General features: G+C 41.4%; 1 protein-coding gene across 3 annotated transcripts in view; it reads right to left on the bottom strand.

Annotated features, from left to right (window-relative positions):
• LOC6031321 (MTOR-associated protein MEAK7) overlaps nucleotides 1-22,438 on the bottom strand; it is a 33,390-nt gene extending 10,952 nt beyond the window's left edge. Inside the window, exons 1-2 of one of the 3 annotated variants that reach the window (XM_038255494.1) lie at nucleotides 21,954-22,438; nucleotides 21,648-21,906 (exon numbers count right to left, since the gene is read on the bottom strand). The gene's annotated coding sequence lies outside the window, so the exon portion shown is untranslated. The remainder of the gene's footprint in view (nucleotides 1-21,647; nucleotides 21,907-21,953) is intronic. The other 2 variants (XM_038255495.1, XM_038255497.1) reach the window with 2 other exon arrangements.
• Nucleotides 22,439-22,740: the final 302 nt, after the last annotated feature.

Genomic DNA, 22,740 nt, shown 5'->3' with positions numbered 1-22,740 from the left:
TGATGGGCTTGTCAGATCTTCAATCTTTTAGACGCGTTGGAAAGGTTTTTCAAATACCTTTCTAATAATATATAGCATGACGGGTTTTCTTACAAAAACAACCCTTTTTACAATCTTCCGAGGTTTAGCTAAAACCGTTTTTTTAGCATAACTTTTGAAGTACCGTAAACTGGGGTCAATCGGGACACATGGGGCGAATTGGGACAGCAGTTTTAACCATGTTGGAGCACAATATTTTGATTTTCCTGGTTGGTTTCGGGTAGAACAGACTCAGGCCAACAAAATGTGTACATCCATTTCCAAATTTTAGAGCTCTAAGTACTCTAAAAAATGCTGTCCCTATTCAGACTGTAGTCCCGATTCACCCCAGATTACGGTACTTTTCTAAACGTTTTTATTTTCAATAGCGACTTATGGGACCCCAAGACGGATCAAATGAGACCAAAACGGCCCAAATCGGTTCACGCAGTGCCGAGATAATCCAGTGCAATTTTTTTTTTGATCAACATCCCACCACACACACAGACATTTGCTCAGAATTTGATTCTGGGCCGATAGGTATACGTGAAGGTGGGTCTAGGAGGTCAAATTAAGAATTTCGTTTTTCGAGTGATTTTATAGCCTTTCCTCAGTAAGGTGAGGAAGGCAAAAAGATAAAATGTGCCGTTTCGAGATATGTAGAGCTGGTGATTTTTCGCGGAAGCCGCGTAATCCGTGAAATTTGGTAAATACCGTGAAATGCCGCGCAATTTGAAATATTTAATTGATAAATCGCTGCTTATTGCATTTATGCTTTAATTCTTAAATTCAAACACTTCTCAAGATTTTTAACAACCATTTCGGAAGCAGTTTCCAATTATTTTTTTTAATGAAAATGTCTGTTTTTAGGTGATTTTGTCTTACCCATTGTTTTTCTAAGAAGATTTGGAAGGAAGTCTAATCGAAAACATGTTTTGAGAGAAACCTTTAGTATTTGTTCAGAAGAAAGATTGTTTAACAAAATATTTTCGTCACCATCGCTGTAAATTCTGCAAAATTATTCAAACAAAACGTAACCATTTTGCCAATTGGTCTTCTTGGATTTTGCACATTCACCATTGAAACCAGTCTAGTACCAAACAGCAAACACCAACCAGAATAAAAGTTTGCCTTTCTCACCTGCTGAAAGCATTTTGGTACAAATAAAACTTTTACCATTCAAGCCAAACCATTATGTGTACTTTGTCTGCTCATGTTTGCACCCTATACCTGGACGCCAAAAGTGTAATTAACTGCTCTCATATTCCACAGAAATGATTCAATTTAACTTTTGGAAATCGTTCTCGTTTCACAAACAGATTGTAGGAGATACAGCCAGCCAGGTAACGATTTATTTAAAACGTTCCATAAACATACTTTAATGAGTTAACACTCTTGATTATCGTTATCTGTGTCTTGTTACGGAAAAGAGGCACCCTGTGGTAAAAGGTCTTTCCGGAAAGCGCGCTAGTTGACAGTTGACGAAAACGAAAGAAAGGGAGAAAAAGAGAGCGAAACAGCGATCGTGAGTTTTGAGTGCAGTCTTCAAACGGAATTACAAGCGGAAAGACGTTCGCGGAATTAATAAAAAAACTAACTTAATCCACCTATGTGGTTGATGCCTTCCTCACTTTTTACCCACAATGGATATAGTAATATGAGTGGTTTGGACACATACTTCAGCTATTTTTTTAGATCCAGAAAAATAAGTACACAAATATAACTTAAGTGATCATAACTCGAGACAGGGTTGCCAGATCTTCAATGTTGTGGACTCGTTGGAAAGGTCTCTCGATTACCTAACCAACGATGGGTCGGATGATGGATCCGGACATCGTTTATATACAATTAAGTGAGATCCGGCTTCAAAATAGTATATACATATCACTTAAGTGGTCATAACTCGAGACAGGGTTGCCAGATCTTCAATGTTGTGTACTCGTTGAAAAGGTCTTTCAATTACCTAACCAACGATGTGTCGGATGATGGATCCGGACATCGTTTACATACAATTAAGTGAGATCCGGCTTCAAAAAAGCACAAAAATATCGCTTAAGTGGTCATAACTCGAGCCAGGGTTGCCAGATCTTCAATGTTGTGGACTCGTTGGAAAGGTCTCTCGATTACCTAACCAACGGTCGGGTCGGATGATGGATCAGGACATCGTTTACGTACAATTAAATGAGATCCGGCTTCAAAATAGTATATACATATCACTTAAGTGGTCATAACTCGAGACAGGGTTGCCAGATCTTCAATGTTGTGTACTCGTTGGAAAGGTCTTTCAATTACCTAACCAACGATGTGTCGGATGATGGATCCGGACATCGTTTACATGCATATAAATGAGATCCGGATATATGTGAAAACGCATTTTTATACATAACTTTTGAACTACTTATCGAAACTTCAAACAATTCAATAGCGATGTATGGGACCCTAAACCAAGTCGAATGCAAGTGTTTTGGTCAAAATCGGTTCAGCCAGTGCTGAGAAAACTCAGTGAGAATTTTAGTCACATACATACATACACACACATACACACACACATACACACACACAGACATTTTTTCAGTTTTCGATTCTGAGTCGATATGTACACATGAAGGTGGGTCTTTGAGCTTTTAATAAAAAGTTCATTTTTAGAGCAGGATTATAGCCTTACCTCAGTGAGGAAGGCAAAAAGAAATGAGTGGTAACAAGTGCGACAATGGCGCGGCCAACTCGGTCACGACGAAGACGCGGGTGCGGAAAACGTCGATCGTGCCAGCGACGACCCCGGCGGGGGCAAAGAGGGCAAAAGTTGCCAAGCCCGACGGATCAGGGTAAGTGGAACGATGTTTATTGCAAGGTTGTGAATTCGGCAAGAAAGACGTGCTTTGGTTTTTTCGTCGGCGGAACTGTAAGCAAGGCCCAAGATGGCGTCGATTTTCGATGGCAAAAAAAAAAAAGAAACAAAGTTAATAGACAGCGATGTAGTGTTATTTTTTTGCATTCAAATTTAACTTAATGCCAATTTAAACAATTGTTATCACCGCCGACGAATTGGGCGTTGCGTGCGTGGAGAGTAAAATCAAAATGGCGTCATAAAAATGTTTTCGTTGCTAGAGTTAAAGATGGCGTCTGCAAGGTTTGCTCTGTGTGAAGTAAATAAAGAGAACTGTAAAACGTCACCATTTTGTCTATGCTAACAGGCAGCTCGTGAGTAAGACGACATCTCTCAGGCAAACTGAGCGTACCCATTTTTGTGGCTCCGGTGGGTGTGTGGTCTGAGATTACAATTTCCGTTGCGCCAAGCCTAAATTTTGAAAATGACGCATGTTTGTCGTTAATAGGTCTTGAAAATTTGATTGTATGCAACGTTCAACCGTTTGTTTGGGCAAAACGAAGGGAGTGTGTCACAAACTCGAATAATTAAAAAAAAAAAGAAATTCATTGTTTTGTTAACTTTAATTTATGCGTTCATAATATTATTGTTGAATCAGTTGAGTTGGAAATATTAACAGAGATGTTGGAGTTGTGTAGTGGTGTGGTATCAGATGGCTTATCAGGGTCTGTGTCTGTGTGCGACAGTGGTGTCAACTGTGGTTGTTATAAAATTTACTGTAGAAATGGAGACTAAAACAAATACTGATCACTGTAGATCTTGAATCAAACTTTTGAATATGATAGGTTCAAAATGTTATTAGATTGTTCAAAGAAAAGAAAAAAAAAACTAAAAGAGTGAAAGAAAATTGAAACACAGCATTAGGGCCTAAATAGTTTGAAAACACAGAGTCTGACAGCCTTGAAATCTGTCACAGAGAATCAGAAAGCATTTCTGAGCTTAATAATTAAATCAAATTCTGTATGAAGTTGTAAAACACAATAGTTATAAAAAAAAACTAAATACAGAGTTTAAATTGATAAATAAACAAAAGTTTATAAGCAGTAGTAAGATAATACAAATAAAACTAAACGAATAGAGTGAAAACATGACACAAAAAAAAAACAACCCAAAATAGTTTGTAAGTTTGAAGACTCAGAGTCTGGCAGCCTTGAAACCTGTCACTGAGAATCTGAAAACATTTCTAAGCATAATAATTAAACCAAAGTTATAACTTGTAGTAAGATAATACAAATAAAACTTAACGAATAGAGTGAAAACATAACTAAAAAAAAAACAACCTAAAATAGTTTGGAAGTTTGAAGACTCAGAGTCTGACAGCCTTGAAACCCGTCACTGAGAATCTGAAAACATTTCTAAGCATAATAATTAAACAAAATTTTGTATGAAGTTGTAAAACAAAATAATAAAAAAATAAACACAGAGAGTTATAATTAATAAATAAACAAAAGTTTATAAATTGTGGTAAGATAATACAAATAAAACTAAACGAGTAGAGTGAAAACATGACACAAAAAAAAGCAACCCAAAATAGTTTGGAAGTTTGAAGACTCAGAATCTGACAGCCTTGAAACCTGCCACTGAGAATCTGAAAACATTTCTGAGCATAATAATTAAACCAAAGTTATAACTTGTAGTAAGATAATACAAATAAAACTTAACGAATAGAGTGAAAACATAACTAAAAAAAAAAACAACCTAAAATAGTTTGGAAGTTTGAAGACTCAGAGTCTGACAGCCTTGAAACCTGTCACTGAGAATCTGAAAACATTTCTAAGCATAATAATTAAACAAAATTTTGTATGAAGTTGTAAAACAAAATAAAAAAAAATAAACACAGAGTTATAATTAATAAATAAACAAAAGTTTATAAGTAGTGGTGGTTGCAGCGGCCAGCACACCGCGAACTACCGTGGCTGTCCAACTCGGAAAAACTACTTGGCCAAACTGGCCGAGAAGAAAGCACAACTCAGGAACGCCAAACCCCCAATCCTGACCCCTCCCCGCAACACCGTGCCGCAGAACGGTAGCACCGGCAACGACTCACCGGTCGGTACATCGACCATGACATTCGCGGAAGCGCTGTCCCAAGGAGCAGCAACAACATCAACAGCAATCTGTTCACAATGTCTGAGTTCCTCGCCCTTGCGAGAGAAGTGTTCGCCCGGCTGAAAAGCTGCAAATCGCGACTTGACCAACTCGAAGCTCTCGTGGAGCTTACAGCCAAATATATCTACAGTGTCTAACGCTGTAGATATCTTGCGCGTGGCTAATTGGAACGGACGATCCGTTCACGGAAAGAAGCTAGAGTTTTTGATTTTTGGAACGGCACGACGTGGACGTGGGAATCGTGACCGAAACCTGGCTGCACGAGGAACAAGCCTTCTACCATCCAAAGTTCCGTTGTGTTCGATTCGACCGCGACTCAGCCGATGCCGAAAGAGGCGGCGGCGTCCTGATAGCGGTCCGCAAGGGCCTAACGCACACTGAGCTCGATTTTTCGACCAAGGTCATCGAAACTGTTGGCATTTCCGTCAGTACAGCGGACGGAAACGTACACATCATCGCTGCCTACTTCCCCGGGGCAAGACGGCGCTCAGCATGGACACAGTTCCGCCGCGACATTTCCACCATCACGCGAGGGACCGAGCCTTTCTTCGTGGTCGGTGATTTCAATGCTCGACATCGTTCCTGGAACTGCGCACGAGCAAACACAGCGGGAACAGTCATGTTCCAGGAGGCAGCCAGCCGCAACTTTTTCGTCCACTTCCTGACGCCTTCACGTTTCACCCGGCGGGGCGTGGTCGACCCTCGACGTTGGACTTGGCGCTCTCCAACAACTTGCTGGACATGACAAAACCGGTCGCTTTGAACGAGCTTTCGTCAGACCACAAGCCTGTGCTGTTCGACGTCAGCTTGTCAGCTCCGATTGAACAGTCATCCCCAAATTTCGCTGCTACGCTCGTGCTGACTGGTCGCGCTTTCAAAGGAGATAAACGCGAAGCTGGACTTGCTGAACCCCGAAGTCACCGACCTCAACACGGAAGCCGATGTTGACGCAGCGGTAGAGTTCTTCACCAAGATCCTGCTGGACGCCGAAGCTGTTTCAGTTCCAGAAGTTCAACAGCGTAGCTACCAAACAGCTGCAATCCCGGAGGACACTCGCCGGCTGATCGCGCTCCGCAACACGCGAAGGCGTCAATGGTACAGGAGACGGGACCCGATCTACCAGGACATCGTGTCGTCGCTAAATCGGCGAATTCGAGAGGAGTGCAACCAGGCAAACTTCAACAAGTTCAAGGACACGCTACGGACGCTGCACGACGATCGGGATACGCTTTGGCGAATCACCAAGGCCCTGAGGAAGACGACCAAGTACAGCCCTCCCTTGCGCAAGGGAACAAATATCATCGCATCCTCATCCGAGAAGGCTAAACTACTGGCGGCCAGTTTCGCTAGCGCTCACACCAACCAGATGCCTGATGATCCAGTGACTGTCGCAGAGGTGAACAACTCCATCGATGCCATCGATCGGACCCCGCTGGCGGACAACCATTCGTGGTTGGTTCGTCCCAAAGAGGTGGCGCAGCTCATCCGAAGACTGAAGGCGAAGAAAACACCGGGCCAGGATCAACTGAGAAACATCGTGCTGAAGCGGCTTCCTCGGAAGGCGCACATCTTCATCGCCAAGATCTTCTCCACCTGTGTCCGACTCGGATACTTCCCAGCCGCGTGGAAGCATGCGGTGGTGATAGGCATTCCGAAGCCAAATAAGGACGCCACTAACCCCTCGAACTATCGGCCGATCAGCCTGCTGCCAACCCTCAGCAAACTCCTGGAGCGGGTAATTCTGGTGCGCATCGACCAACACTTGGAGAACACGCGGGTTATTCCGGACACCCAGTTCGGATTCAAGCGAGGGCACTCCACCAATCATCAGCTCGTTCGGCTCGTGAAGGAGGTGCGCGCGAACTTCGCGCGGCGCAAGTCAGCCGGCATGGTGCTCTTGGACGTCGAGAAAGCGTACGACTCAGTGTGGCAAGAAGCAATCCTGCACAAGATGTATCTCGCCAACTTTCCGCTGTACATCCTGAAGATCGTCCGCTCGTTCCTGCAAAACCGATCGTACCACGTTGTGGTAAACGGACATGTGTCGGACCGGCACGAAGTTCTCTTCGGCGTCCCGCAAGGTGCCGTCCTTAGTCCCACGCTCTACAACATATTCACGGCGGACTTGGCAATGATCAATGGCGTCAGCTACTTCCTTTTTGCCGACGACACGGGATTCCTCGCGTCAGACTCCGACCCAACCATCGTCGTGACCAAGCTGCAAGCTGCCCAAAACGCCATCGAACGCTACCAGAAGAAGTGGAAGATGAAGACAAATGCCGAGAAGTCGCAAGCGATCTTCTTCACACGCAAGCGAAGCCCACGCTACCTTCCGCGCAGGGAGGTTTCAGTGTGGGGTAGCCATGTGCCATGGTCGGAGGACGTCAAGTACCTGGGAGCCGCCCTGGACAAGAAGCTGACGTTCGCGAAACACATCAAGAACGCCACGACCAAGTGCGACAAGATCACCAGGATGCTCTACCCGCTTGTGAAACGGTGTTCCTACTTGGACCGCAACTCGAAACTGCTGCTCTACAAGACGGTGCTCAAACCGGCGATGACGTATGCATACCCGGCGTGGCACGATTGCGCTGCTTCACATCGGAAGAAACTGCAAGTGAAGCAGAACCGGCTGCTGAAGATGGTGTTAAACCTGGATCCCTTCCACCCGACTGACGACGTCCACAGGATGGCGAAGATGGAGCTGATTGACGATTGGCTTCTACGAGTGCTTCCAAAGTTTTGGATGGGGTGTGCCACCTCAGCTAACCCTCTGCTGCAGCGGATGTCCCCTTGATGTGATATTAGAATAAGAAATACCTCCTTTCCTCTAACTATCCCCTATCTATTAGCAATTTCGAAGGTTATTTTGTAACTTTTTCCTTCCCTTGCTCAATTTTTCTCTCGTGTACCAGTAAACTCTAACACCGTTTGAATTAGTCAGCTGTTGAAAGGTACCCCATATCTCAGCTTAGGATAATTACTGCACTGATGTTTTTGCCAAAACAATCCAATAAATGAAATGAAATGAAATGAAAATAAGTAGTGGTGAGCTAATACAAAAAAAAACTAAACGAATAGAGTGAAAACATAAAACCAAAAAAATATAACCCTAAAAAGTTTGTAAATTTGAGGACTCAGAGTCTGACAGTCTTGAAACCTGTCACTGAGAATCTGAAAACATTTTTTAGCTTAATAAATAAACAAAATTTTGTATAAAGTGTAAAACAAAACATAAATCAAAAATAACGTTGACAAAAAAAAACAAAATCAATCAAAATAAATATAAAAAAGTGAGCGCAGAGAGTAAAAAAATACATAAATAAATAAATAGATCAAATTTTGGATGTTTCAAAACTCAGAGCCTGACAGCCTTGAAACCTGTCACTGATGTTCTGTAAACATTCTAAACTTGTGAGTCTCTGAACAGCATTGGCGATGAATAGCGTTTGCGATGAACAGCATTCGCGAGTCTTTACGATGTACAGTAAAGGCGATTGAATAGCATTTGCGACGGACAGCATTTGCGAGTCTTTGCGATGAACAGCATTGGCGATGAATAGCGTTTGCGATGAACAGCATTCGCGAGTCTTTACGATGTACAGTAAAGGCGATTGAATAGCATTTGCGACGGACAGCATTTGCGAGTCTTTGCGATGAACAGCATTGGCGATGAACAGCGTTTGCGATGAACAGCATTCGCGAGTCTTTACGATGTACAGTAAAGGCGATTGAATAGCATTTGCGACGGACAGCATTTGCGAGTCTTTGCGATGAACAGCATTGGCGATGAACAGCGTTTGCAATGAACAGCATTCGCGAGTCTTTACGATGTACAGTAAAGGCGATTGAATAGCATTTGCGACGGACAGCATTTGCGAGTCTTTGCGATGAACAGCATTGGCGATGAATAGCGTTTGCAATGAACAGCATTCGCGAGTCTTTACGATGCACAGTAAAGGCGATTGAATAGCATTTGCGACGGACAGCATTTGCGAGTCTTTGCGATGAACAGCATTGGCGATGAACAGCGTTTGCGATGAACAGCATTCGCGAGTCTTTACGATGTACAGTAAAGGCGATTGAATAGCATTTGCGACGGACAGCATTTGCGAGTCTTTGCGATGAACAGCATTGGCGATGAATAGCGTTTGCGATGAACAGCATTCGCGAGTCTTTACGATGTACAGTAAAGGCGATTGAATAGCATTTGCGACGGACAGCATTTGCGAGTCTTTGCGATGAACAGCATTGGCGATGAATAGCGTTTGCGATGAACAGCATTCGCGAGTCTTTACGATGTACAGTAAAGGCGATTGAATAGCATTTGCGACGGACAGCATTTGCGAGTCTTTGCGATGAATAGCGTTTGCGATGAACAGCATTCGCGAGTCTTTACGGTGTACAGTAAAGGCGATTGAATAGCATTTGCGACGGACAGCATTTGCGAGTCTTTACGATGAACAGCATTGGCGATGAATAGCGTTTGCGATGAACAGCATTCGCGAGTCTTTACGATGTACAGTAAAGGCGATTGAATAGCAATTGCGACGGACAGCATTTGCGAGTCTTTGCGATGAACAGCATTGGCGATGAATAGCGTTTGCGATGGTCTTTACAACATATGGTAATGTTTATCGATATTTTGAGTGGTAGAAATAGTAATAATAATTAAAATTATAATAATAATAATACTGGAGATCTGTTTATTTCGATGAAAGCAATTGTGTGTGGCATGTTGCGAGAAGAATGTAGAATATTACGCATTTTATCAATCTTAACCAAAGAACTCTCAGTAATTTGAAAGTCTTACACAGTTAAAACTGCAAGAAATAAATGAATTAACAGCAACAACTACACAATTATTTCAGGAAGAAACGTCTGCGTAAGACAGCAGCGGATTCGGACGACATAACTCCACGGGTCGATTCAACAAAGTCGAAACCAAGCAAAGCGACTGAGTCGCTGACGAATGAACTGGCTGCACAAAGGGATCAGAATGCGATTCTGTTGCAAGAGCTGCAGCAGGCGCGGGAAGCGCTGCGAGTCCAGCAGGCCAGCTCGCCGCCAGCCTCGGCATTTGGTGAATACCTTTACCAAAAAACTGTTCGACAGATTAAAAGGCGATCCAGCTTTGAGTAAATGCCTACTTAACGTGAGAGATCGGGCAGACATTCCGTTGAAGGCCTACGCCTCACAAGGTAATGAAAATAAAACTAAAAAAGAAATTAAACAATTACACAGAAATGTGTTTTTATCGATAGGTAACATCCACGTGCTAGCAACGTTTGAGGCAGACCTGTACATCACAGAAGATAGGCCTTATCTGGTAGAAAAGTTCTACGTCGTTGACGAGAACCGTTCGCTGCTTGGGATGTCTACAGCGACCAGGTACAGTGTGCTGCTTCTGGGGTTGGGCGTCCCGGTGGCTTCTCACGATTATCGGGCGTATGGAGGCGAAATTTCGGTGGTCGAGAGAAACACACTCTTCCCTAAATTCAACATTCCGCCGGTTCATATCAGTTACAACAAGGAACAACCTCCATGTCGTAACATCTACATGAACATTCCTCTGGCGTTAAAATTACAAGTACACCAGCGGTTGCAACAGTTGGTGACTGCGGGTATAATAGAGCCGGTGACAGAGGGAATGGAGTTGGGATTCTGCTCATCGATGATCACCGTTCCCAAAGGCAAGAATGACTTCCGCTTGGTGATTGATTTGCGAGGACCAAATAAATACATCTACCGCACTCCATTTACGATGCCTACTGAAGAGAAAATTCTTGCCGAGCTGAATGGAGCTACTTGGTTCTCAACGATAGACCTGGAAAGCGCTTTCTTCCATGTCGAGCTGGACGAAGACTCAAGACACCTGACAAATTTTTGTACGGAATTCGGAATGTTTCGCTGCGTGCGGCTACCCTTCGGTCTCACAAATGCACCCGACATCTTCCAGGAAAGCCTTCAAAGGAAGATTCTGGGAGGTTGTTCAGGAGTGAAAAATTACCTGGACGACGTACTTGTGTACGGCCGGACGAAAGAGGAACATGATCGTAACCTGGAAGCGGTGCTGGCACGTCTGAAAGACCACAATGTTAAGCTCAACATGGCAAAGTGCGTGTTTGGAAGCAGAAACGTCAAATTCTTGGGGTTCACGCTGACGCCGGAAGGATGGAAAATCGAAGACGATAAACGGAGTGCGATCGAGAACTTTCGTCGACCTACCAGCTGCACCGAAGTGAAAAGTTTTTTGGGTCTTTTGACGTTTTTCGATCGGTTTCTACTGAATCGTGCTGAAGCTACACTACAGTTGCGTAACTTGGTAAAAGCTGACCATTTTTACTGGACAGACGCCGAAGAAAAGGAGTTCCAGTTCCTAAAAAAGGCGGCGTTGAACGCTATAAGCAAGCTTGGTTATTACAGCCCAACGGATGAAACTGAACTTTATGTGGACGCGTCACCTGTCGGTCTAGGAGCGGTTCTCGTGCAGTTCAACGACAAACGGATTCCGAGAGTGATCGCTTGCGCTTCAAAGGTTCTTACACCGACCGAGCAGCGTTACCCGCACACCCAGAAGGAGTCATTAGCGGTAGTGTGGGGAGTAGAAAGATTTTCGTACTACCTGCTGAGCAGATCATTTGTGGTGCGGACTGATTCCGAGGCTAACGCGTTCATATTCGACAGAGATCACTCATTGGGTAAAAGAGCTATTTCTCGGGCGGACTCGTGGGCACTAAGACTCCAAGCATACGATATGAAGATAAAAACAGTCCCAGGAAACGAGAACATAGCTGACGCGCTGTCTAGGCTGATTTCGAAATCCGACGAAGCGCTACCATTCGAAGGCGACGACGATCAGCATTTTCTGTACGCAGTGGACGCAGGGAGCATGACGATCGATTGGAATGACATTGAAAGGTGTTCAGCGGAGGACGAGGAACTCCAGGCAGTACGAGCGGCAATCAATGGCAAAAAGTGGCCGAAAGAACTTTTCAGGTACGAGGCTCAGCAGGCTGTCTTGTACAGCAGAGGAAATTGCGTGTTTAAGGACAATAGGATCATCTTACCGAAGGAATTACGAACAAAATCACTTAAGTCGGCGCATGAAGGCCATGTTGGAGAATCCGCTATGAAGAAAATTATGCGTGACTATTTTTGGTGGCCAGGGATGGCCAAAGAGGTGGCAGAATTCGTTAAGCATTGTGGAACCTGTGCGATGTTGTCTAAAAAAAATCCTCCTCTACCGTTGTCTTCACGCGAGTTACCAAGCGGCCCTTGGCAAATACTTCAGATAGATTTTCTGGCTCTTCCGGGATTTGGTTCCGGAGAATTCTTGAGTGTTGTGGATACCTATTCAAGATATCTAACAGTAACCGAGGTAAAACGAATTGACGCAGAGTACGTGAATGCTGCATTGTGCGACGTGTTCAAGCAGTGGGGCCTGCCACTTATACTCCAAAGTGACAACGGGCCCCCATTTCAAAGTGTTGCTTTCACACAGTTCTGGGAGAATAAAGGGGTAAAGGTCAGGAAAGCTATCCCGTTGAGCCCGCAATCCAACGGCATGGTTGAAAGGAACAACCAAGGAATCACGAAGTCAGTATCGGCCGCAAAGATCGACGGGTCAAACTGGAGGCATGCGATGAATAACTATGTACACAAGCACAACACGCTCGTTCCACACGCTCGCCTCAACGTGACTCCCTTCGAGCTTTTGGTGGGGTGGAAGTTTCGCGGATTGTTCCCCAGCCTAGGCAGCCGACAGGAGAACGATCTGGATCGTACCGATGTTCAGGAACGTGATGCTGAAGCTAAACTTAAAAGCAAGAAATACGCGGATTCATCAAGGGGAGCTAAAGAGTCAAGTATTAACTGCGGAGACGAGGTGCTTGTGTGGCAGAACAAAAAGCACAAAACCGATCCAACATTTTCTTCCGAGAGGTATCGAGTGATAGCAAGGGAAGGAGCCAAAGTCGTTATAATGAGCTCAACTGGTGTACATTACACTCGCAACATCCAGGATGTACGTAGAGCCCCGGAAAATTGGCGTGAAGTGGGTGTCTCTACCGAAGAAAACGAGTTAACCGCGGACAAGGGTACAGAAGGCTTCGTGGAGCTTGCCGGTGAAGCAACGATCACTGAAGCAGGATCGAGTGCGCTCGCGGATGGAACGGATCCGCATCAGGTTGCAGGTCGTGAGCTGCGACGTAGAGACACCATAAGAAAGCCAACAAAGTACGATGACCGGTTTGTGTATAATGTGTATCAGTAGGGTAGAAACGGAGACCGATGAGAGGATAGAACAGATAAATAAATGCGTACTCAAAAAACTAATCTAACAGTGTTATATTCAGTTCCCAGTCTCAGTTCTCAGGGTTTTATTTCTCTCCTGGTCGAATAGGTCTACGAATAGAATGGATAAATACGACGAAAGGTTTCAATGAAAACAATGTATGGGTCCGTAAAATAGAAGTGATAGTGATTTATTTGATAACATTAGCGACAAAAACACAAGTGAATCTTTGCGATCCACAAAAAAAAACCGTTATGAAGGGTTTATAAGGGTCTTATTTTCGTTTATTTATAAGATGTAATACGTCCAGAGTGGAGCAGAAGGAGAATGTAGGAGATACAGCCAGCCAGGTAACGATTTATTTAAAACGTTCCATAAACATACTTTAATGAGTTAACACTCTTGATTATCGTTATCTGTGTCTTGTTACGGAAAAGAGGCACCCTGTGGTAAAAGGTCTTTCCGGAAAGCGCGCTAGTTGACAGTTGACGAAAACGAAAGAAAGGGAGAAAAAGAGAGCGAAACAGCGATCGTGAGTTTTGAGTGCAGTCTTCAAACGGAATTACAAGCGGAAAGACGTTCGCGGAATTAATAAAAAAAAGAAATGAGTGGTAACAAGTGCGACACAGATGTGATTTTTTTCCAACACATAAAAACGTAAAAAAATAACAAGAACCCACCAATCGGTGATTCATTACGAAGCACTTTCACCTCATTCATTCATATCTTGTCAAAGTCGGAAATTGCTACACACTGCCAACGTTGTAGAGATTCAATTGACGAAGTCCATGTCCGACCGCAAACAATCAACCACCGCGTGCTTCGCCAAAATCCGGTCGCGTAATCTTATCAAACCGCGCACCACACTGACAAATTGCTTATTGTTTGGCAAATCTCAATCAAACCTCGACACGTGGGACCGGTAGCTTGGCGCGGCCGCTGAGTAAGCCACCCTTGGTCTGGTGGTGGTGTCACAAAAGATATATAATACAGGGTGGCCACCTCGGGAAAAAACCGGGAAAACCGGGAAAAAACCGGGATTTTTATCCACCGGGAGAAAACAGGGAAAAACTCGGGAATTCGACTGACAAATCGGGAAAATATTTTAAGTTTAGTTAAAATTTGACAAAAGCCTCTTTAATTTATTCAATATGTTCTTTTCTCAATTAGAATATTATTCCTGTTATTATAAATGAAGAATTCGCGAAAACTATGTTTGAATTTGTGTAATAGACTCATGCTTCTTGGTTATGGATGTTTTTTGTATCCTATTATATTTTAACATGGCGATTTTTTTTTTAAATAAAGCAAAATGTTTCCTCTACCAGCGATTCTCAACCTGGGGTACATGTACCCCTGGGGTATCACGAGCGGTCTCTGGGGTCCGGAGGACAAACCCCGCAATGGCGAACATTTGTCCCAAACAAAATATTTGAGAGAATAAAAAAACAAATTGCTTTGAATCAAAAAAATAACAACCATGCTTAAGGTGCAATGAATTACGGGCGAATTGTTTTTGACCAATCAGAAAATGTTTAAAAAATATTTGAATGATAAATCTATAATTTGCATTCGTTTAGAAATTTTATGAATTTGAAGTAAAGTGCATCGTTTTTGAGTTTTTTTTTTTTTTTTCTACAATTTGTTTCAAATTTGTATATGCAACAAAAGAATGGATCAAAAATGTTCAAAAAAGAAAGCAGAAAAGAATTTTCTCAACCATTTAATAGAATAATTTTTCAATTGAAAATAGCTACAACTTCAAAAAAATACTATTTACAAAATATAAATTTACATAAAAATAAAATTTAAAAAAAATATGGGGGATGTTTGTAGAAATGAAAAAGACAACGAAAATTTAATTTACAAAAAAAAAATCTCTAAATTTAAAGACATTTTCAGTAGATAGTTTAAAAGAAAAACAGGGAACAACATTTTATTTTGAAGCTTTATTAAGAAACCTTATTTGAAGAAATGTACATGGACGTTGTGTGGCTTATCCAGTACATGTTTTTAAACAACTCTAGAAACAAGATTTACGACATTTTTAATACTTCAAAATTCATGTTTCTTTCTTCGTGAATTGGAATGTAAAAAAATCTCATGCAAACGAAAAATTTCATGTATGAACGCTAGGTGGTACCAGCAGCTTAAGTAACACGAAAAAGGGTACCTAGCCTAGAAAAGGTTGAGAACCGTTGAATTATAACATATTTCAACATAAAAATAATAATATCATGGAGTTTCTGTTTGTAAATATTATTTTATTTGATAATATTTTAGATTCTCAGCCAGACAAATTATTAAGGACAACTTGCAATGAATTTTTTTTTGCAAAGTTTTTTTAAATGTCGTTTGAAATTTATGTAAAATTTTCAGATATTTTAAAAATACAATATATTGCTTATTGCGAGATAAAATCACATTTCTCCTTCGCTGTGAGTGACAGAAGATTATTGCCGCCTAACTACCGCAGTGTAAAAAACAGCAAATTGAACTGAAATTCTGCGTTGATTTGGCTGTCAACTGGGTTTGTTTTGAATATTTTCCAAAAAGTCAGCTGAAAACTCAAGGCAACCTTTGACAACAGCCGAAAATTTGTTCTGCGGTTGTCATGCGGCTGTCATGCGACCATTATCTTGCGGTCGTATCACCGCGCGTGAACTCTAATTATTGACGCCCGCAATAATATTATCCTTGGCAAGATATTTTAACATTCTGCGGTTCTAGAGAGCGTCAGTCTGGCTACTGCGCAAAGTGCGGCGGTCTGTTCTGAACTGTTGGTTGGCTGCGACTATAAAACGCACTTTGATCAGCGCAACGCATTTTACGACCACGTGTCACTCCAAGGTACCAAAAACCAGCATGGCATCCCGAGCATGCTTTGCTTATTTCAGATTTTTTGCAGCCACGTGACTTATTCAGATATGAAATCAAGCATGTTGATCGAGCATGTCAACAATTGAGCCTACTAAGGGACCTCTGCGATTTCCGCAACGGCGGGATATGATCGCAGCAGAATGATAATTAATCCTGATACCCGCAATATTTAGAATTCTGCTACAAAAACGTCACTTGAAATACAGGCAATCACTTTTAGGTGGTTACTACATCAACACAAAAATTGAGATCATGGTGAAAATAAGGCCGATGCTAATATTTTTCAAAATTTTTGTCCCTCGGCTCTGGCCGGGGTCAAGTGGGGGAACAATCCATAGTCTCAACATTTGAATGCAAAAAGTGTTCAAATACATTTTACACTAGTTTATTTGTTTTGTCTTCAAAAAATGTAAGATTTGGCGGTAACAAAAAAAAATAAAGGTGTAAAATTTAAAAAAAATTAAAGATTATTAAATTAACCCAAACATGCTTAAAAATGATTCCAAACGCAAGGGAATGCATTTTATATTGATTTCAGCTGGTTGCACTTAAATTTCAATTTAAATTTTTATGTTTTTTGAAAAATATTTTATGCCCCCTGATTTTTCGAGGCAACTAACGAATTAACGAGCATTTACATAACTGTTGATAACAATTTATTTTTGCAATTCTTTTCTTTAAAATTAATAAATTGTAGTAATAATTAATCTCATTCTAAAAAATAAAACGATTTTTTTTATTTTGAAGTTATACAATCTACATGTATGATGATGAAAAATCCCAATCATTATGGAAATTAGATGTTTGGATTGGAAACAGATAAAAACGGCTTCGTTTACAACTTACCTACTTTTTACTCAAGATTTGAAAGCTTTCTTGAGGAATTCAAACTTTGCACCAAATGTATGCGTTCAAAAAGTATGTTGGTACTAACGTTAGCCTAAAAAAACATTGTAGTTTGGTTTAAAAACATTTCGGAAAATTCCTTCTGGGCTCGGGAGAAAACCGGGAAAAAACCGGGAAATTGAAAATCAAAATCTGGTGGCCACCCTGATATAATATATAAGTGACGTATTTTGGACCTAACTTTTCTACCTGATGATCGAGGTCAAAGTTACGGTCAACTACCCTATTTTCTCATTTCCAACGCAGGTCCCAGTCTATAGGATTCACCCGGTGGAAATAACAGCACATTATTGAGTTAGTATAGCCCGAGGTATAGCCTGGTTGGCAGTATTGCTACTAAAGTCAACCGACGACCAGGGATGATTATCACACACGCCCCCACCGCAATATCTGCTTTACTTGTGCTAACTCCAGTGTTGACTCTTGAACAGCTGTGCTGCTGAGCTGGACAAAAAGATAACAGTGTGATAGTTGGTTGATTTTGTTTGCCGACACAGGTAGATAAATGCACATTGTTTCAATGTAGAGTTTGCTGCTTTACAATCAATTATCTCGAATGGAAAGTTTCTAGGTTATGCGTTACGATAAGATACTTTAGCTTTAGATTGATTTTAATGAATAACCCCTACTCAACACCCCAACTCCAAAGCAAAACTTTTAACAAACTGCCCCCTTCCAATCAACAACTATTGGTTTCGCATTTCCCGATAATGAATCGTGACGGTTCCCGGGGCAGCAGCTGGCAAAAAAAGCAATTATCGCTTCGCTGGAATTGAATGCAAGTTCAAAGTCAACAAATAAGTCACCGGCAGGGAAACATTTATGAAATCCCTACCCACCAGCCAGCCAACCAACCAGCATCATTGCCAACCACTGGCTGCTCTAAAGTTTTTTAATTAGGATACTTTGTGTTGTGCCTCACTCACTTCAAAACTTTTGCAAAACACGTGCCTTCAGATGGGCTCGAGCCGACCATGTTGATTCACTACTTTGGAAGTTCATTTATACAGAAATTTGAAAGTTTTGATTAAATTATTATTTTATTAACAACATTATAGTAAGTCATTGAATAAAATAAAAACATGGCAAACGAACAAAAACATTCCATGATTTTTATTTGGGAATTTTGTCGGTGTACTTTTTTCCTTAAACAACTTTTGTAGAAGATCAGAAAATTCTAGAATTTCGAATATAATACTTGGAGACTGTTATGGGGAAACCAAAAAGCAAAATGAAAAACGTAAAGTATTTCTGAACAATGCTACACAGCAAAAAATTGGATGGTACACAGCAAAAAATCCGATGGTAAAATCGCATGCAAAAGCATGCACATCACCTTTGTGAGAAAAAGCATGTAATATTGTATGAGAAAACGTGTACACAAAAAGCGTGTACCGAAGAAAAAAATCAGGTCTGCTCACCCCAAAAATAACATCAATCCGGCGAGAGTCATATTCCGACTACCAAGTCCGCGCCCCAACCCACTCGGCTATTTCGCCGCTGTGAAAATAGTTAGTTCTTCACCGATGTAGCTGTAGGTTCCCCATACATCGTATGCAGTTAACACAGTATACGACGTACGGAAAACCTACTGTTATATTGGCATTGATCCAACCCTTTTCATAGCGGCGAGATAGCCGAGTGGGTTGGGGCGCGGACTTGGTAATCTGAATATGACTCTCGCCGGATTGATGTTATTTTTAAGGTAAGCAGACCTGATTTTTTTTTCTTCGGTACACCCTTTTTTTGTACACGTTTTCTCATACAATATTACATGCTTTTTCTCACAAAGGTGATGTGCATGTTTTTGCATGCGATTTTACACAGAAATTTTTTGCTGTGTAAAATCACATGCAAAAGCATGCACATCACTTTCGTCAAAAACGACACTGATGGGCTACATATTTCAGGGTGTAATATTACATAGAGGTTTTTAAGCGAAGATGGCGTTCGAATGGTGAACGCCCGAAATGGCAAAATCATGCAGTGGTACCAACATTACGGAAAAAGTGTGCCATGGTATGACAGCCACTTTTTTTTTCTAATGTTGGTGCTACTGCGCGATTTTGACATTTCGGGCGTTCACCATTCGAACGCCATCTTCGCTTAAAAACCTGGATAGAATTTCATAAAATAATTACACGAAGCTGGATTACTACATTTTTTTTATTTTTTTAAATGGTTTAATATTAGGTACCGTCATTAGGTGACAGGTCTGGGGGGTGAGATTGGGTCATACAAATTTTAGCATTTTTACATGACCCAATCTCACCCCCAGACCCAATGTCACCCCTGATGACGGTACCTATTATTATTCAAATAACATGGAATATGTGAAATTGCACACAAAAAGTTGTAATGAAACAAATTTTTTATGAACATACCTTGTATTTTTTTATTATTTATTTATCTTAAAGCTGTTTGTCTAGAAAATAGAAAAATAAAAAATAAACTTCTTCTTCCATCGGTTGTACATCGAGTTATGAAAAAGAAAATCAAGGGTCCTAATTTTCGGTTCCAAAAATCAGAAATCACTCACTCATCGCCCAACGAATCTTTGCCGACTGGAGCGCGCAACCATTCGCGAGCGAACACGACCCGCTAGCTGCCAGCACCATGACCAATCGCTTTACACAGCGAAACAAATACTTTCGTGAATTCCTTTGCCTACTTTGTCCGTCGACCCAAGCCACAAACGAAAAAGTTCAGAGAGGAAAGAATCTAACTGAATACCAGCGGGGCGCTCACTTGGTCTGCACTACAACAGTTTGCCGTCAATTTATATTTGGCATGGTGGAAATTGCTGTAAAATGTGTCTTTGATGTGGTGGTATCAACAAAAGTGCAAAACATTTTCGATAGCATTGATTTTAAGCAGTTTCATACATGATCAAAACAAAGCCGATCGCCGACTATTTCGAGTCAGCTTTGAGCCGTAGAACGCAATCGATCTCTCTGAGCCATTCGCTGTACTACCCAGCGATGGAATAATCGCAACAAGAAAATCTTTTTCGCTTGCATGCTTTCTTCACCCGCGAAAGAGAGAGGAGACGAAACACGCAAAACAAAAAACGCTCCCGAACTATTCGAAAAAATCAATCAGTAGAAAATTTATTTTGTGATTCTCATTGTTTGCACCACCTTCATAAATTTATTTCGTTTTGTTTACAACTGCAAGTGTAGTAGTAAAATGTTCCGCCGAATAATCTCGAGGATGATTTTTTTCAGTTTTCTTTTACCGATTTTTCGTGAGCGAGAGAGGAGAGCCAAGTTCCCTTCCGATTTTTTCTCTTGATGAGCGTCAAAAGATTTTCTTCTGATGAAGATTCCATCGCTGGTACTACACGATTGGAGAGGAGGGAGAGTAAAGAGAGAGTATTCAGTAGCGATTGGTGTGAACGTGACAAACGGTAGGAAACTGTCAGAGCAGTTTTTTCGTCGCGTTCGATTTGTGTTCGCGAGTAAATGAGTCTTTTTAGAGCAATCAGGAGCAAAATATCACAAAAACTTTTATTTTCCCTAAAAGAGCACTCAACTAGCAAAATCTAAACGTAGAAATATGTACCCTCCCTGCAAAGGCTTATGAATTAATCTCAGTTGAAAGGTTCTCTAAATCTCTGAATTGCAAATGTGCAAATCCTTGAACAGAACTGCTAAATTCTCATAAAAACACAAATTGAAAAATTTAAATCACAAAAACTACTTGAATGAATCATCAGATTTAATAAAATTACACATAAAATACTCTTTTATATCTACTCTTATTTATCTCGATAGCTTCAGATAATTCCAGTGTGGAACAACAACCGCGCTTCAATCATAAAAAAGGAAGCTAATAATCTTTCCTAAGGCCTTTTTTTGTTGAATTCATTTTAGAGATTAGGAATAATTTAGCTTTCAAGTATACCGTGTAACTTATCCAGAATGCAAATTTTAATTGTGATCGAACGTAAGAACAAGAACCCAACCAAGAGTTAGGAAAGACACATTTTCTTCACTTATGCAGATGCAATTTCATTTTACATATCAGTTGTTTCACCAGACGAATGGATCTGTGGACCACAGCTTAACTTCCCACAGAATCCCGTCTACGAAAGAGATGCACTTTCGTCCACGCAAACATACACACACACATCACAATCTGTCATGCATGCAATTTCTGGCCCGACAACCCGTCACCTAACACTGCAAATTCAATCTGTTACAGAGAGCCCCCTACTCTGGATGTAGTTCCTTTGAGCTATCCTTGTTTTTTCCCTCCACAGGTGCTAAGTTTCTGATTTGCATACGACACCATCACGGAATAAGTTTCATTCCATGTTACTGTATTTCGCACACTCCTTTGGCGAGAGATTGCGCCCGAGGGCAGACTGGCTTGTTTTCCCGGAAAAAGCTATAAAAAGAAAATTCATCAAACTAAACAGCTCAGATCTCAGTCCGAATATAGCTCTGAACAATCGTTCTAGTGCTAGTCTTTTGTCCCTAGTTTTTGGAGGTATGTACATTTTCAATGAGTTATACCGATCATTAAATATTCAAAGTTTTCTCTCACCTGCTGGTTGTGGAGGGCCAATTTTCCGACGCGATGAAACCAATGTGATTTTTTGGTTGTTTTGCAAACTATTTGCGTGTAGTTGTGCGCTGCTGTTTGTGCGATGTGGCTTACTAATGTAGTAATACAGGACCAAATCTTCGTTCGAGAAGATTGAAACGCTTCACATGACTTCTCCTTCTGAATGGCTTCATAAACCTTGAACTTCGTTGAGGGGCAGGTTTTGTATGCAACTCACATTTCTGTCACGTACCACTTGCTACTTAACTATATAGACAACACTCTGCCAATCAAATCGAAACTCACTCACTGTGGGTATTACTGGCAGGTTTACGTACAACTGTATCGATACACATCAAAATTGGCGTAACCTTCAATTTTCAACTAGTTCGCTGCAATGTCACGAACTTGGTCCAACCTGGCACTCGCCAAAAACACTCGCTATAAACAAACACTTTCAGTCTCGCTCGATGCGTAGAATAATGATTTTTCTCCTGGTACTCCTGGAGGCTGCAGCAAACTTCACAATTGTAGACACTATTTCGACACAAACTCGGACTAGAACTGGTTACATTCAGACGGCAAATGCTGGTGGGTTTGTTTGTTGGTTGGTGTCAATTGAGCTTCAATTGGTACACAATTCGTCACATTCGGTACTGGTTGGTTTTCTTGATTATCATGGGAAGCAGTCAAACTATGTGTGGTGGAGACTACGTATACGTAAGAGGCTAGAAGAACGCACGTCCGTCGCTGTTCACGGTACAACACAGAGTGAGGTGAGCAGCCAGCATGCCATAGGAATGCAAAAGAATGAGGACTATACGACTGTAGAATACAGCTCCACGTTGGTTCAGTGAGGAATAGAAGACATGTCCAGTGTGTCCACTAAATACTTCACTTGGTGAGACGAAAAACATAAAAGAATCAGAATATTTAATCCAACTGGTTTCTGGATTTAAAACTGATATTTCATTTTAAACAATTACATGGCATGTTGAATTTTCGACAGTAATCTTGTTTAATTGGAATACATTCAGAAAAATAGAAAAGCTTGATAAATTCATTCTAAAAAAATTCACAATACTAGAGTTAA

This window comes from Culex quinquefasciatus, chromosome 2 (genome assembly GCF_015732765.1).
Source record: "Culex quinquefasciatus strain JHB chromosome 2, VPISU_Cqui_1.0_pri_paternal, whole genome shotgun sequence".
Classification (NCBI taxonomy): Eukaryota; Metazoa; Arthropoda; class Insecta; order Diptera; family Culicidae; genus Culex; species Culex quinquefasciatus.
This window is presented reverse-complemented; position numbering and strand designations above follow the sequence as displayed.